The following is an 11,290-nucleotide window of genomic DNA, read 5'->3' on the forward strand; positions in this document are numbered from 1 at the left end:
GTGTCCTTCACTAATCAGCACTGACCTAAAGGAGGGAAAACGCGAAATTGGAAGATTTCGGATTTTCTGCCTGCTCTCACAGGTCTTGTGCATCTTTAGAAATGCCTTTATTTCGTTTGGCCATCAAAGCGAAGCATGCCTGAATTTTTTCAACAATTTTCTATGTGTCCTTCACTAAGCAGCACTGACCTAAAGGAGGAAAAACGCGAATATACAGACTTTCGAATTTTCTAACTGCACTCACAGGTCTTGTGCATTTTTGGAAATGACTTTACTTTGTTTGGTCTTCAAAGTGATGCATGCCTGAATTTTTTCAAAAATTTTCTGTGTCCTTCACTAAGCAGCACTGACCTAAAGGAGGGAAAACGCGAAATTGGAAGATTTCGGATTTTCTGCCTGCTCTCACAGGTCTTGTGCATCTTTGGAAATGCCCTTATTTCGTTTGGCCATCAAAGCGAAGCATTCCTGAATTTTTTCAAAATTTTTCCATGTGTCCTTCACTAAGCAGCACTGACCTAAAGGAGTGAAAACGCGAAATTGGAAGATTTCGGATTTTCTGCCTGCTCTCACAGGTCTTGTGCATCTTTGGAAATGCCTTTATTTCATTTGGCCATCAAAGTGAAGCATGCCTGAATTTTTTCAAAATTTTTCCATGTGTCCTTCACTAATCAGCACTGACCTAAAGCAGGGAAATCGCGAAACTGGAAGATTTCGTCTTTTCTGCCTGCTCTCACAGGTCTTGTGCATCTTTGGAAATGACTTTATTTCGTTTGGCCATCAAAGTGAAGCATACCTGAATTTTTTCAACAATTTTCTATGTGTCCTTCACGAAGCAGCACTGACCTAAAGGAGGAAAAACGCGAATATACAGGCTTTCGAATTTTCTAACTCCACTCACAGGTCTTGTGCATTTTTGGAAATGACTTTACTTCGTTTGGCCTTCAAAGTGATGCATGCCTGAATTTTTTCAAAATTTTTCCATGTGTCCTTCACTAATCAGCACTGACCTAAAGGAGGGAAAACGCGAAATTGGAAGATTTCGGATTTTCTGCCTGCTCTCACAGGTCTTGTGCATTTTTGGAAATGCCTTTATTTCGTTTGGCCATCAAAGTGAAGCATGCCTGAATTTTTTCAACAATTTTCTATGTGTCCTTCACTAAGCAGCACTGACCTAAAGGAGGAAAAACGCGAATATACAGGCTTTCGAATTTTCTAACTCCACTCACAGGTCTTGTGCATTTTTGGAAATAACTTTACTTCGTTTGGCCTTCAAAGTGATGCATGCCTGAATTTTTTCAAAATTTTTCCATGTGTCCTTCACTAATCAGCACTGACCTAAAGGAGGGAAAACGCGAAATTGGAAGATTTCGGATTTTCTGCCTGCTCTCACAGGTCTTGTGCATCTTTGGAAATGCCTTTATTTCGTTTGGCCATCAAAGTGAAGCATGCCTGAATTTTTTCAACAATTTTCTATGTGTCCTTCACTAAGCAGCACTGACCTAAAGGAGGAAAAACGCGAATATACAGACTTTCGAATTTTCTAACTCCACTCACAGGTCTTGTGCATTTTTGGAAATGACTTTACTTCGTTTGGCCATCAAAGTGAAGCATGCCTGAATTTTTTCAACAATTTTCTATGTGTCCTTCACTAAGCAGCACTGACCTAAAGGAGGAAAAACGCGAATATACACACTTTCGAATTTTCTAACTCTACTCTCAGGTCTTGTGCATTTTTGGAAATGACTTTATTTCGTTTGGCCTTCAAAGTGATGCATGCCTGAATTTTCTCAAAAATTTTCTATGTGTCCTTCACTAAGCAGCACTGACCTAAAGGAGGAAAAACGCGAATATACAGACTTTCGAATTTTCTAACTGCACTCACAGGTCTTGTGCATTTTTGGAAATGACTTTACTTCGTTTGGCCATCAAAGTGAAGCATGCCTGAATTTTTTCAACAATTTTCTATGTGTCCTTCACTAAGCAGCACTGACCTAAAGCACGGAAAACGCGAAATTGGAAGATTTCGGATTTTCTGCCTGCTCTCACAGGTCTTGTGCATCTTTGGAAATGCCTTTATTTCGTTTGGCCATCAAAGCGAAGCATGCCTGAATTTTTTCAACAATTTTCTATGTGTCCTTCACTAAGCAGCACTGACCTAAAGGAGGAAAAACGCGAATATACAGACTTTCGAATTTTCTAACTGCACTCACAGGACTTGTGCATTTTTGGAAATGACTTTACTTCGTTTGGCCTTCAAAGTGATGCATGCCTGAATTTTTTCAAAAATTTTCTGTGTCCTTCACTAAGCAGCACTGACCTAAAGGATGAAAAACGCGAATATACAAGCTTCCGAATTTTCTAACTCCACTCACAGGTCTTGTGCATTTTTGGAAATGACTTTATTTCGTTTGGCCTTCAAAGTGATGCATGCCTGAATTTTCTCAAAAATTTTCTGTGTCCTTCACTAAGCAGCACTGACCTAAAGGAGGAAAATCGCGAATATACAGGCTTTCGAATTTTCTAACTCCACTCACAGGTTTTGTGCATTTTTGGAAATGACTTTATTTCGTTTGGCCTTCAAAGTGATGCATGCCTGAATTTTCTCAAAAATTTTCTGTGTCCTTCACTAAGCAGCACTGACCTAAAGGAGGAAAAACGCGAATATACAGGCTTTCGAATTTTCTAACTCCACTCACAGGTCTTGTGCATCTTTGGAAATGCCTTTATTTCGTTTGGCCATCAAAGCGAAGCATGCCTGAATTTTTTCAAAATTTTTCCATGTGTCCTTCACTAAGCAGCACTGACCTAAAGGATGAAAAACGCGAATATACAAGCTTTCGAATTTTCTAACTCCACTCACAGGTCTTGTGCATTTTTGGAATTGACTTTATTTCGTTTGGCCTTCAAAGTGATGCATGCCTGAATTTTCTCAAAAATTTTCTGTGTCCTTCACTAAGCAGCACTGACCTAAATTAGGAAAAACGCGAATATACAGGCTTTCGAATTTTCTAACTCCACTCACAGGTCTTGTGCATTTTTGGAAATAACTTTACTTCGTTTGGCCTTCAAAGTGATGCATGCCTGAATTTTTTCAAAATTTTTCCATGTGTCCTTCACTAATCAGCACTGACCTAAAAGAGGGAAAACGCGAAATTGGAAGATTTCGGATTTTCTGCCTGCTCTCACAGGTCTTGTGCATCTTTGGAAATGCCTTTATTTCGTTTGGCCATCAAAGTGAAGCATGCCTGAATTTTTTCAACAATTTTCTATGTGTCCTTCACTAAGCAGCACTGACCTAAAGGAGGAAAAACGCGAATATACAGACTTTCGAATTTTCTAACTCCACTCACAGGTCTTGTGCATTTTTGGAAATGACTTTACTTCGTTTGGCCATCAAAGTGAAGCATGCCTGAATTTTTTCAACAATTTTCTATGTGTCCTTCACTAAGCAGCACTGACCTAAAGGAGGAAAAACGCGAATATACACACTTTCGAATTTTCTAACTCTACTCACAGGTCTTGTGCATTTTTGGAAATGACTTTATTTCGTTTGGCCTTCAAAGTGATGCATGCCTGAATTTTCTCAAAAATTTTCTATGTGTCCTTCACTAAGCAGCACTGACCTAAAGGAGGAAAAACGCGAATATACAGACTTTCGAATTTTCTAACTGCACTCACAGGTCTTGTGCATTTTTGGAAATGACTTTACTTCGTTTGGCCATCAAAGTGAAGCATGCCTGAATTTTTTCAACAATTTTCTATGTGTCCTTCACTAAGCAGCACTGACCTAAAGGAGGAAAAACGCGAATATACAGACTTTCGAATTTTCTAACACCACTTACAGGTCTTGTGCATTTTTGGAAATGACTTTACTTCGTTTGGCCCTCAAAGTGATGCATGCCTGAATTTTTTCAAAAATTTTCTGTGTCCTTCACTAATCAGCACTGACCTAAAGCACGGAAAACGCGAAATTGGAAGATTTCGGATTTTCTGCCTGCTCTCACAGGTCTTGTGCATCTTTGGAAATGCCTTTATTTCGTTTGGCCATCAAAGCGAAGCATGCCTGAATTTTTTCAACAATTTTCTATGTGTCCTTCACTAAGCAGCACTGACCTAAAGGAGGAAAAACGCGAATATACAGACTTTCGAATTTTCTAACTGCACTCACAGGTCTTGTGCATTTGTGGAAATGACTTTACTTCGTTTGGCCTTCAAAGTGATGCATGCCTGAATTTTTTCAAAAATTTTCTGTGTCCTTCACTAAGCAGCACTGACCTAAAGGATGAAAAACGCGAATATACAAGCTTTCGAATTTTCTAACTCCACTCACAGGTCTTGTGCATTTTTGGAAATGACTTTATTTCGTTTGGCCTTCAAAGTGATGCATGCCTGAATTTTCTCAAAAATTTTCTGTGTCCTTCACTAAGCAGCACTGACCTAAAGGAGGAAAAACGCGAATATACAGGCTTTCGAATTTTCTAACTCCACTCACAGGTCTTGTGCATTTTTGGAAATGACTTTACTTCGTTTGGCCTTCAAAGTGATGCATGCCTGAATTTTTTCAAAATTTTTCCATGTGTCCTTCACTAATCAGCACTGACCTAAAGGAGGGAAAACGCGAAATTGGAAGATTTCGGATTTTCTGCCTGCTCTCACAGGTCTTGTGCATCTTTGGAAATGCCCTTATTTCGTTTGGCCATCAAAGCGAAGCATTCCTGAATTTTTTCAAAATTTTTCCATGTGTCCTTCACTAAGCAGCACTGACCTAAAGGAGTGAATACGCGAAATTGGAAGATTTCGGATTTTCTGCCTGCTCTCACAGGTCTTGTGCATCTTTGGAAATGCCTTTATTTCATTTGGCCATCAAAGTGAAGCATGCCTGAATTGTTTCAAAATTTTTCCATGTGTCCTTCACTAATCAGCACTGACCTAAAGCAGGGAAATCGCGAAACTGGAAGATTTCGTCTTTTCTGCCTGCTCTCACAGGTCTTGTGCATCTTTGAAAATGACTTTATTTCGTTTGGCCATCAAAGTGAAGCATACCTGAATTTTTTCAACAATTTTCTATGTGTCCTTCACGAAGCAGCACTGACCTAAAGGAGGAAAAACGCGAATATACAGGCTTTCGAATTTTCTAACTCCACTCACAGGTCTTGTGCATTTTTGGAAATGACTTTACTTCGTTTGGCCTTCAAAGTGATGCATGCCTGAATTTTTTCAAAATTTTTCCATGTGTCCTTCACTAATCAGCACTGACCTAAAGGAGGGAAAACGCGAAATTGGAAGATTTCGGATTTTCTGCCTGCTCTCACAGGTCTTGTGCATCTTTGGAAATGCCTTTATTTCATTTGGCCATCAAAGTGAAGCATGCCTGAATTTTTTCAAAATTTTTCCATGTGTCCTTCACTAATCAGCACTGACCTAAAGCAGGGAAATCGCGAAACTGGAAGATTTCGTCTTTTCTGCCTGCTCTCACAGGTCTTGTGCATCTTTGGAAATGCCTTTATTTCGTTTGGCCATCAAAGTGAAGCATGCCTGAATTTTTTCAACAATTTTCTATGTGTCCTTCACTAAGCAGCACTGACCTAAAGGAGGAAAAACGCGAATATACACACTTTCGAATTTTCTAACTCTACTCACAGGTCTTGTGCATTTTTGGAAATGACTTTATTTCGTTTGGCCTTCAAAGTGATGCATGCCTGAATTTTTTCAAAATTTTTCCATGTGTCCTTCACTAATCAGCACTGACCTAAAGGAGGGAAAACGCGAAATTGGAAGATTTCGGATTTTCTGCCTGCTCTCACAGGTCTTGTGCATCTTTGGAAATGCCTTTATTTCGTTTGGCCATCTAAGCGAAGCATGCCTGAATTTTTTCAACAATTTTCTATGTGTCCTTCACTAAGCAGCACTGACCTAAAGGAGGAAAAACGCGAATATACAGACTTTCGAATTTTCTAACTGCACTCACAGGTCTTGTGCATTTGTGGAAATGACTTTACTTCGTTTGGCCTTCAAAGTGATGCATGCCTGAATTTTTTCAAAAATTTTCTGTGTCCTTCACTAAGCAGCACTGACCTAAAGGATGAAAAACGCGAATATACAAGCTTTCGAATTTTCTAACTCCACTCACAGGTCTTGTGCATTTTTGGAAATGACTTTATTTCGTTTGGCCTTCAAAGTGATGCATGCCTGAATTTTCTCAAAAATTTTCTGTGTCCTTCACTAAGCAGCACTGACCTAAAGGAGGAAAAACGCGAATATACAGGCTTTCGAATTTTCTAACTCCACTCACAGGTCTTGTGCATTTTTGGAAATGACTTTACTTCGTTTGGCCTTCAAAGTGATGCATGCCTGAATTTTTTCAAAATTTTTCCATGTGTCCTTCACTAATCAGCACTGACCTAAAGGAGGGAAAACGCGAAATTGGAAGATTTCGGATTTTCTGCCTGCTCTCACAGGTCTTGTGCATCTTTAGAAATGCCTTTATTTCGTTTGGCCATCAAAGCGAAGCATGCCTGAATTTTTTCAACAATTTTCTATGTGTCCTTCACTAAGCAGCACTGACCTAAAGGAGGAAAAACGCGAATATACAGACTTTCGAATTTTCTAACTGCACTCACAGGTCTTGTGCATTTTTGGAAATGACTTTACTTCGTTTGGTCTTCAAAGTGATGCATGCCTGAATTTTTTCAAAAATTTTCTGTGTCCTTCACTAAGCAGCACTGACCTAAAGGAGGGAAAACGCGAAATTGGAAGATTTCGGATTTTCTGCCTGCTCTCACAGGTCTTGTGCATCTTTGGAAATGCCCTTATTTCGTTTGGCCATCAAAGCGAAGCATTCCTGAATTTTTTCAAAATTTTTCCATGTGTCCTTCACTAAGCAGCACTGACCTAAAGGAGTGAAAACGCGAAATTGGAAGATTTCGGATTTTCTGCCTGCTCTCACAGGTCTTGTGCATCTTTGGAAATGCCTTTATTTCATTTGGCCATCAAAGTGAAGCATGCCTGAATTTTTTCAAAATTTTTCCATGTGTCCTTCACTAATCAGCACTGACCTAAAGCAGGGAAATCGCGAAACTGGAAGATTTCGTATTTTCTGCCTGCTCTCACAGGTCTTGTGCATCTTTGAAAATGACTTTATTTCGTTTGGCCATCAAAGTGAAGCATACCTGAATTTTTTCAACAATTTTCTATGTGTCCTTCACGAAGCAGCACTGACCTAAAGGAGGAAAAACGCGAATATACAGGCTTTCGAATTTTCTAACTCCACTCACAGGTCTTGTGCATTTTTGGAAATGACTTTACTTCGTTTGGCCTTCAAAGTGATGCATGCCTGAATTTTTTCAAAATTTTTCCATGTGTCCTTCACTAATCAGCACTGACCTAAAGGAGGGAAAACGCGAAATTGGAAGATTTCGGATTTTCTGCCTGCTCTCACAGGTCTTGTGCATCTTTGGAAATGCCTTTATTTCATTTGGCCATCAAAGTGAAGCATGCCTGAATTTTTTCAAAATTTTTCCATGTGTCCTTCACTAATCAGCACTGACATAAAGCAGGGAAATCGCGAAACTGGAAGATTTCGTCTTTTCTGCCTGCTCTCACAGGTCTTGTGCATCTTTGGAAATGCCTTTATTTCGTTTGGCCATCAAAGTGAAGCATGCCTGAATTTTTTCAACAATTTTCTATGTGTCCTTCACTAAGCAGCACTGACCTAAAGGAAGAAAAACGCGAATATACACACTTTCGAATTTTCTAACTCTACTCACAGGTCTTGTGCATTTTTGGAAATGACTTTATTTCGTTTGGCCTTCAAAGTGATGCATGCCTGAATTTTCTCAAAAATTTTCTATGTGTCCTTCACTAAGCAGCACTGACCTAAAGGAGGAAAAACGCGAATATACAGACTTTCGGATTTCCTAACTGCACTCACAGGTCTTGTGCATCTTTGGAAATGCCTTTATTTCGTTTGGCCATCAAAGCGAAGCATGCCTGAATTTTTTCAACAATTTTCTATGTGTCCTTCACTAAGCAGCACTGACCTAAAGGAGGAAAAACGCGAATATACAGACTTTCGAATTTTCTAACTGCACTCACAGGTCTTGTGCATTTTTGGAAATGACTTTACTTCGTTTGGTCTTCAAAGTGATGCATGCCTGAATTTTTTCAAAATTTTTCCATGTGTCCTTCACTAATCAGCACTGACCTAAAGGAGGGAAAACGCGAAATTGGAAGATTTCGGATTTTCTGCCTGCTCTCACAGGTCTTGTGCATCTTTGGAAATGCCTTTATTTCATTTGGCCATCAAAGTGAAGCATGCCTGAATTTTTTCAAAATTTTTCCATGTGTCCTTCACTAATCAGCACTGACCTAAAGCAGGGAAATCGCGAAACTGGAAGATTTCGTATTTTCTGCCTGCTCTCACAGGTCTTGTGCATCTTTGAAAATGACTTTATTTCGTTTGGCCATCAAAGTGAAGCATACCTGAATTTTTTCAACAATTTTCTATGTGTCCTTCACGAAGCAGCACTGACCTAAAGGAGGAAAAACGCGAATATACAGGCTTTCGAATTTTCTAACTCCACTCACAGGTCTTGTGCATTTTTGGAAATGACTTTACTTCGTTTGGCCTTCAAAGTGATGCATGCCTGAATTTTTTCAAAATTTTTCCATGTGTCCTTCACTAATCAGCACTGACCTAAAGGAGGGAAAACGCGAAATTGGAAGATTTCGGATTTTCTGCCTGCTCTCACAGGTCTTGTGCATCTTTGGAAATGCCTTTATTTCATTTGGCCATCAAAGTGAAGCATGCCTGAATTTTTTCAAAATTTTTCCATGTGTCCTTCACTAATCAGCACTGACATAAAGCAGGGAAATCGCGAAACTGGAAGATTTCGTCTTTTCTGCCTGCTCTCACAGGTCTTGTGCATCTTTGGAAATGCCTTTATTTCGTTTGGCCATCAAAGTGAAGCATGCCTGAATTTTTTCAACAATTTTCTATGTGTCCTTCACTAAGCAGCACTGACCTAAAGGAGGAAAAACGCGAATATACACACTTTCGAATTTTCTAACTCTACTCACAGGTCTTGTGCATTTTTGGAAATGACTTTATTTCGTTTGGCCTTCAAAGTGATGCATGCCTGAATTTTCTCAAAAATTTTCTATGTGTCCTTCACTAAGCAGCACTGACCTAAAGGAGGAAAAACGCGAATATACAGACTTTCGGATTTCCTAACTGCACTCACAGGTCTTGTGCATCTTTGGAAATGCCTTTATTTCGTTTGGCCATCAAAGCGAAGCATGCCTGAATTTTTTCAACAATTTTCTATGTGTCCTTCACTAAGCAGCACTGACCTAAAGGAGGAAAAACGCGAATATACAGACTTTCGAATTTTCTAACTGCACTCACAGGTCTTGTGCATTTTTGGAAATGACTTTACTTCGTTTGGTCTTCAAAGTGATGCATGCCTGAATTTTTTCAAAATTTTTCCATGTGTCCTTCACTAATCAGCACTGACCTAAAGGAGGGAAAACGCGAAATTGGAAGATTTCGGATTTTCTGCCTGCTCTCACAGGTCTTGTGCATCTTTAGAAATGCCTTTATTTCGTTTGGCCATCAAAGCGAAGCATGCCTGAATTTTTTCAACAATTTTCTATGTGTCCTTCACTAAGCAGCACTGACCTAAAGGAGGAAAAACGCGAATATACAGACTTTCGAATTTTCTAACTGCACTCACAGGTCTTGTGCATTTTTGGAAATGACTTTACTTCGTTTGGTCTTCAAAGTGATGCATGCCTGAATTTTTTCAAAAATTTTCTGTGTCCTTCACTAATCAGCACTGACCTAAAGGAGGAAAAACGCGAATATACAGACTTTCGAATTTTCTAACACCACTTACAGGTCTTGTGCATTTTTGGAAATGACTTTACTTCGTTTGGCCCTCAAAGTGATGCATGCCTGAATTTTTTCAAAAATTTTCTGTGTCCTTCACTAATCATCACTGACCTAAAGCACGGAAAACGCGAAATTGGAAGATTTCGGATTTTCTGCCTACTCTCACAGGTCTTGTGCATCTTTGGAAATGCCTTTATTTCGTTTGGCCATCAAAGCGAAGCATGCCTGAATTTTTTCAACAATTTTCTATGTGTCCTTCACTAAGCAGCACTGACCTAAAGGAGGAAAAACGCGAATATACAGACTTTCGAATTTTCTAACTGCACTCACAGGTCTTGTGCATTTGTGGAAATGACTTTACTTCGTTTGGCCTTCAAAGTGATGCATGCCTGAATTTTTTCAAAAATTTTCTGTGTCCTTCACTAAGCAGCACTGACCTAAAGGATGAAAAACGCGAATATACAAGCTTTCGAATTTTCTAACTCCACTCACAGGTCTTGTGCATTTTTGGAAATGACTTTATTTCGTTTGGCCTTCAAAGTGATGCATGCCTGAATTTTTTCAAAATTTTTCCATGCGTCCTTCACTAATCAGCACTGACCTAAAGGAGGGAAAACGCGAAATTGGAAGATTTCGGATTTTCTGCCTGCTCTCACAGGTCTTGTGCATCTTTAGAAATGCCTTTATTTCGTTTGGCCATCAAAGCGAAGCATGCCTGAATTTTTTCAACAATTTTCTATGTGTCCTTCACTAAGCAGCACTGACCTAAAGGAGGAAAAACGCGAATATACAGACTTTCGAATTTTCTAACTGCACTCACAGGTCTTGTGCATTTTTGGAAATGACTTTACTTCGTTTGGTCTTCAAAGTGATGCATGCCTGAATTTTTTCAAAAATTTTCTGTGTCCTTCACTAAGCAGCACTGACCTAAAGGAGGGAAAACGCGAAATTGGAAGATTTCGGATTTTCTGCCTGCTCTCACAGGTCTTGTGCATCTTTGGAAATGCCCTTATTTCGTTTGGCCATCAAAGCGAAGCATTCCTGAATTTTTTCAAAATTTTTCCATGTGTCCTTCACTAAGCAGCACTGACCTAAAGGAGTGAAAACGCGAAATTGGAAGATTTCGGATTTTCTGCCTGCTCTCACAGGTCTTGTGCATCTTTGGAAATGCCTTTATTTCGTTTGGCCATCAAAGCGAAGCATGCCTGAATTTTTTCAAAATTTTTCCATGTGTCCTTCACTAATCAGCACTGACATAAAGCAGGGAAATCGCGAAACTGGAAGATTTCGGATTTTCTGCCTGCTCTCACAGGTCTTGTGCATCTTTGGAAATGCCTTTATTTCGTTTGGCCATCAAAGCGAAGCATGCCTGAATTTTTTCAACAATTTTCTATGTGT

The sequence above is a fragment of the Prorops nasuta genome, unplaced genomic scaffold (assembly GCF_024137725.1).
Source record: "Prorops nasuta isolate Cenicafe-Biocafe unplaced genomic scaffold, Cenicafe_Pnas_1.2 PNAS00031, whole genome shotgun sequence".
NCBI classification, from domain to species: domain Eukaryota; kingdom Metazoa; phylum Arthropoda; class Insecta; order Hymenoptera; family Bethylidae; genus Prorops; species Prorops nasuta.